This window comes from Melanostigma gelatinosum, assembly GCF_949748355.1.
Source record: "Melanostigma gelatinosum genome assembly, chromosome: 21".
NCBI lineage: Eukaryota > Metazoa > Chordata > Actinopteri > Perciformes > Zoarcidae > Melanostigma > Melanostigma gelatinosum.
Genome location: NC_136654.1, coordinates 3,053,558 through 3,060,032, shown reverse-complemented (window position 1 = coordinate 3,060,032; position 6,475 = coordinate 3,053,558).

The window sequence follows — 6,475 nt, the reverse complement described above, 5'->3', positions numbered from 1 at the left end:
CAGCGCAAACAGACACGTGTGTTTGTTTACATTGTACGTGCATGTCATTGTGTGCGTGTGTGTAGGAATTCACTTTCAACTAACTTCTAACTTCATCCCCCCCCCCCCACACATATATATATATACATGATACGACGTTAAACTCATATCAAGCAATGCTGAGGCTGCATCTATGTGTTTCGCCTGTTGTACACGCTCGACACGTCTCTGGTACCGACTGCTGTCACGGGCCGATGAAGCTTCGGTAACCTTCTCATGTCCATGTTTAATTTATATTTCCTTTATTAAATACTGTTCACAAACGAATTTGCAAATAAAATCACTGACCACTTATAAAGTGATCCGCACATACTCGAGTGTACCCCAAATTCGATTCCTTTATATCCCGAGAGATGCGCGACAGCCATTTCTGGCGACGTCGCTTGGATAGCTCCTTCGTGTAATTTCCTTGATGTGTAATAACCGCTGGCAAACCAAAGAATGATTTCTTGTCTCTATCAGCTCTGCTGCCACAACCAAAGACAGCACAAAAGTTCACCATGATCGATAGGTTCTGCGACTCAGCCGTGCATGCCAGTGGCTGTGTGTACTCCAACATGTACTCCAACATGGCCGACAGCTAAACTGTGACGTCACACGAGACCACTCCATTCTTACGTCTCGTCAGCCCCATGCAGTCGTCCCCAAGCCAGCAGGGTTAGGGAGGTTGGATCTTTGAAACCCTCCCACTGGGAAGCTAATCTTCCATTCCATGCTTTCAGCCAAAAAAACATTTCAGGTGATGTAATTATTCAGCCTGCGGATTCGCCTGCCTGCATACCTGGCCGGTTCCCCGTACAGGGTTACGTGCTCGGCTACCAATTGCTTGTAAAAATAAAAAGCAGCTTCTGCAACAGAACAACTCATTACTTCTCATAATCAACTTCAGATTTGGTTTATTCATCCGCTGCAGTGTTTCTCAGCGTTATGAAAACCAGGTTTCCTCCTGATTTAGATGCTGATGGTGCGGACTGATGTGTCTTTATCAATAACAGAGGATAAACTATAGCCGCATGCCATAGGCGCACATTGAGAACTCATAGCAGAAGATAAATACCAACACACCCTGTACATCAGCTGTGAATGTCTAAACATATGTAGAGTTTGATGAACAAGTTGTACGGAGATCTACACCTGTGTACAATCGATCCTGAGCGACACAGACAATTATTTCATCACTATGTCTACGAAATGTCTTACTTACAGCTAAAAGAGTTCAATATAAGGTGTGCTGGACATTTCCCCATGGGGAGAACCGCCACGGTCTTTCAGTGAAACCTGCGCTCATTGACATTATCTTGCAGTTGACATAGCCGACATATATAACATACCAACATGCAGCAAAAACAACAGACAAAAAGAAGCCATGAATCCAATACCCGCTGTGTTTTTAGCTGAGTTTTGGTCGACACCCATTGTTAAGGAATCGAGCCTGTGAGAGTGACAGAAAACAGTGAAGTCGTGGCGCCGTGGTGCCGTACGGACCAAACAATGAGCTGAAAGTCGCTCCCTCCTCACACACAGTCGCACACATACAGTTTTGTTATCGGTTCAAAGAGCCGAGAGAGGTCAGCGAGGGAGCATGTCAGTCAGACAAGTTGTCACCCAAATGATGACAAATTGGCCGCCTCTCCGCTCGCCTCCCAATCAAGTCCAGACCTGGCTTTCATGCGCGCACGGTTCCTGTAAATGGAGATCGATGGCACTGAGGTGAAGCTCACATTCACACACAGTCAGCGCTCGAACATCGAGCTGCTCAGGGTTAAATTACAGAATTTATCCGGGTTTCAGTGGAGAGCTTTAGTGTCTTGTGATTGCTTTTTTTAAGGGGAACGCACGGAACACTTCTGCTTTTGACGGAAACGTTCTCATGTTTGACCACATTAAACACTGTTGGTATCTGGCGTCCTCTCACCTTGGCAGAATATAGTGAAGAGACAGTGTGAGGGCCTTCACCTCTTTCTGATCTCGACTACTAAACCCCGCCTAAGATTTGCACTTCACTTACTCGGACTCTACGTATGACAGCAGAGGAGATGGAGATGAAGAGAAGAAAAGAAAATATCGGGGAAATATTACTTATTTTCACAAGTTGAGTTTTCCTTCTGCCTCTTCAGCTCTGCCTTGTTATTGTTGCTTCTTCGGGGATCCGTAAAGCTCAATGACCCGTCACTGTACAAATCCTACCTTTTGATTTACATTTGCACTTTTGCTCCTGCGACCCGTTTGATCGGGGGGGGGGGGGGGGGGGGGGGCAAAGTACCGAGGGGACGCAGGAGATTTGAAGTTAAAACACAGTGACTCCATTCTACTTTGTGGGGTTGCAGGACAAGTGATTCAGAGGACAAAGGCTTCCACAAAGGGTTTCTGCTGTGAGGTGGACAAATCCCAGGACGACGCGTTTGCTCTGATTCATTGCCGTCACGTCATTCATTCCCATTTGGTCAGAAAGTAACTTAGGGGGGGGGGGGGGGTTGTTAGTAGAGGGGCAGAGGTGAAACCCAAACTCTGAGGCTAAACCACAAGGTTTTGCATAAAACACAACTCCGGACCTCAGATGGCAAAATGTGAAGAAAACAACCCTGACTCATTTACCGTTCTCCACCACAGGCTTCCTCCAGGCGGGGGTCCGCCAAGTCGCAAATGAATGTTGATTTTAGAAACAACAGAAGCCTTTTGTCTCGGAGGGCTCTCGTTTTTTTCTCTCCGTCGACCGTGGAGCCACTTGGCTCCGCGTCTTGTTATTTTTCCACGCATAAAACTTTCATGATGAAATGAAGCAGAGGGCCTTTGGCTGCGATCACTCGTGAACCTGATCGATGAGCCGAGGCCGAGCTGGCCGTCTCATATCGCGTGTCTCAGTACGTGTCCGTCTCTCTTTCAATCCTTTTGTTTTCTTAACTGTCTCCTTTCTGTTTGCGTCTCTTTACTTTTCTGCTAATCTCTCTTCTGTCTCTAGTCTAACTTTCTTTGTCCCTCTCTGCTCTCCCCCTTTTTTTCTCTGTCTCTTTTTCAATTCACTTAAACTCAATTACCAAATCTTTTTATTGGCTTGCAAACCTGAAAATCAATCTTGCTGACGATTCAGAAACACTCCTGTTATCTGTATCATTATTTTTCTCATCGTTCCCCACCACACACACACACACACACACACACACACACACGCACGCGCACGCGCACGCACACGCACACAGGCTCAGGTTCCCTCAGCTTTTGTTTTTTTCGAAATTCATTCTAGACGTCTGATGAGGAAGTACGTCTGGGTCATTTCCACGCGGATGTTGGTTTTCTCCCTCACAGCGTCGCTATCTGATATTCATATTCTGTCATCTCTGATGTTTTCCTCAGCCCCCTCTACCTGTCCTCATGAATGAGGGTACGCTGCGGCTTTAACGGCACAGCGGCAGACACTGATGGCTGAAGCCACATTTACCTCGCGTGTCTTTCGTGTTGTGACTCGGCCTCACGTTTTATGGCCGGGGGAACTGAACCCGTGTCCCCTGAATGCAAATATGCACAGTTTATTTTAAGAGCCGCTCAACCAATGCGAGGTCCGGGAGCTGATCTAGGCCCCGCCGCCGTGTGAAAATCGGACACTCCTATCAAACAAACCTCCCCCAGGCTTTTCCCATTCACTTTGATACAGTCAGGGTTTTCATTGAGCATCTCGTGGCCTCTTCAATGCTCGGCATCTGGCGGCTGCTGTTCAGCAGACGCTGCCCTATTACTGCAGTCTCATGTTTTGGAAACAGTTGGCAGATATCAGTTAAAAGCATTCCCTCTGCTGTCCTTCTGAGTTATTTTCTAATCCCGCATGGGGAAACGTGTCATATGCGTCTCCTCTTTTCATTGTTGGATTTATCATATTTCCCCTCCATAAACAGAACTGCACTAGTCGTACATTTCAGTCTTCATAGGCTCACTCTCCTCCGAGGATTTGAGCATGTGGCAGGACAGACATTGAGGTTAATTGTGAAGTGACACATGAAGTCCCTCCTGCAGAACGATGACGCGGCGGTGTCGAGTATCTTACCGAGGGCTGTTTGGCAGAAAGTAGCAGCCTGACTTCACTTCCAGACGCGCAGAAAAAGTGACTGACTGACAGGAAGCATGAAAGAAAAGAAAGTGGCGCTGTGGGCTGGGAGCTGTGTGCCATTAGGGGAGAGAGACCGAAAGGAAACGGACAGAGGGAGAGTTCCTTGTGGTTTTTATAAATGCGTCGCTCAAACCTTTGCAATGACATCACACGAGGACGGCGTATTCAATGTCAAAGGGTCAGCACTGGGTCATTGGATCGTTAGCAGCAACCCTGAGAGAGCCTGCAGCGGTGTGTGGCGGAAGAGTGCGATTACAGAAATAATTCAGTCGGAACCAGAAGTTCGCTCAATTCATGTCAGTGCTGGCTTACTGACACGATTATAAGTGTGTGTGTGTGTGTGTGTGTGTGTGTGTGTGTGTGTGTGTGTGTGTGTGTGTGTGTGTGTGTGTGTGTGTGTGCACGCCATTTAGTCTGTCACAGTAGAACTATGGGTTAATTAGTGTCAGTGAAAGTGGAGACTGCACAAATATGACTGAACAATCAAACGATACTGGAGAGGCTGACATAACCGTCCTCAGCAGGAATGTATCGCAGGCTGGTTCTGTCTGGGCTTCGTCACACAAAGTTAGGGCCCATATAGTTTTTTTTTATTGCAAAAGCAAATCTATGTGCTTTATAAATACTGTGAAATTATCAAAACGTTAAATCCACGGATGACTGCACGCAGCCCGTATTCATGAATTGCATCTTTATAACACAATCAGAGATAACACAATCTGCCGATCAGAACCTCGAACTTCGAACCCAAAGGAGTATTCCTTTGGGGCCTAAAATCTTCTTTTTTTGGCATCTTGGAAACATGTTGCAGTGTGTATTGTTTTCTGCAGCTGGAAGGTGACTATGAAGACTGATTATGTTTTCATTGCACAGATAGTGAAGTGCAGAACGACTGGTTTCCTTGGTTCCACTGCTGCCTCCTTCTCTCTCTCACTCGTCAGCTCTCGGAGACAGGAAGTAATTCACTAACCCCTCTCATCACCACTCCAGTTGTTCCCGTCGCCGGCGTTTTTGGCGAGCCATTTTGATAAATACCATGACGACTCACATGCAGCGAGCCTAGCCACACCATATTAGCCTCAATATGATGGAGTGTGTGAATATGGAGCAGAAACCCAGGGCCCCTGACTGAGTTGAGAGCAGTATCCGCTTTAATCCCTTCAAGAAGCGAGCGTTCCCTCATGGATTCATGAAAAGAGCCCATTTATAGACATGAAAAAAACCCGTTTCAACAGACTTTAAGTGTGACGGCCAAGGAAAACAATGTGCCTGGCCAGAAAAACCCAAGTCTGTAATGCAGCGACTTAATTCCATTCTCTCGCATGAAAAGAGAATAAAAACGTTCAGGGCTGGCTGGAGAGCTCGCTGTGTCCGAATTGTGTGCGGCTGACAGAGGCACTGACATACAAAGTATCACTCTGCACCAAAATCAAGTTGAGGCTAAATCACACCACAGGCCGCCTCAGTGGGGCCGGAGTACACGTCACGGTGATATGACAAGCGATGTAGAGGCAGCTCGGCCGAAACGCTCAAAACTGGAAGAAGAAAAAAAGAAAAACCTGAGAGAGAGAGAGAGAGAGAGAGAGAGAGAGAGAGAGAGAGAGAGAGAGAGAGAGAGAGAGAGAGAGCAATTAGCTGACTGGGAACGGGAGAGAAAGTATACAAAGACAGAGGAATAAAGTGAGGGGCAGATAGATGGAGAGCGCTCGGTGCCAGTCGTCAGTCCATTTGGTCCATTAACGTGGAGAGTAACGGCCTCACTGACTGAGGGATGATGGGAGAAACGGCCCTTCCTGTCGGGTCGCTCTTGAAGTGATGTATCGTTGCGAGGACAGAGCGCAGCGCTCGATGGCCGAGTCCTCCTCCCTCGGCTCATTACAGGCATAAACAACGGGGGGCCTTCCTGTGAGGAGAAGGCACTCTCACAATACAGAGCCAAAGCAATCCGGAGTGGGTCAGCTGTTGTTTCGGTCGGACTGCTTTAAATCTGCCTTTAAATGTTGCTCATCAACATTTGTGTACAAAACAACTGATTGAATTACGTCACGTGAGGTGAAAGGGGTCGCTCATATTGACAACCCGACAGACATTTCTCACCTGACTCAGCAGTTTTGTAGCCCAGGACATCCATGCAGCGCGGCAATGTGTAATTTAAAGTGGTATTTTGACAGACATTTTGCGATTTCTATGAAATTTCGATTAATGTGTGAATCCCTATGAACAAAGCCTCTCCCGTGAAGGAATCTGATGTGCGTGATAATCTGAAAAATGCTTTGTTTAGCAATAGTTTAGTGTAAACACGTGTTTGGATTTCCATGAGCCCGAGAATGGACAGAA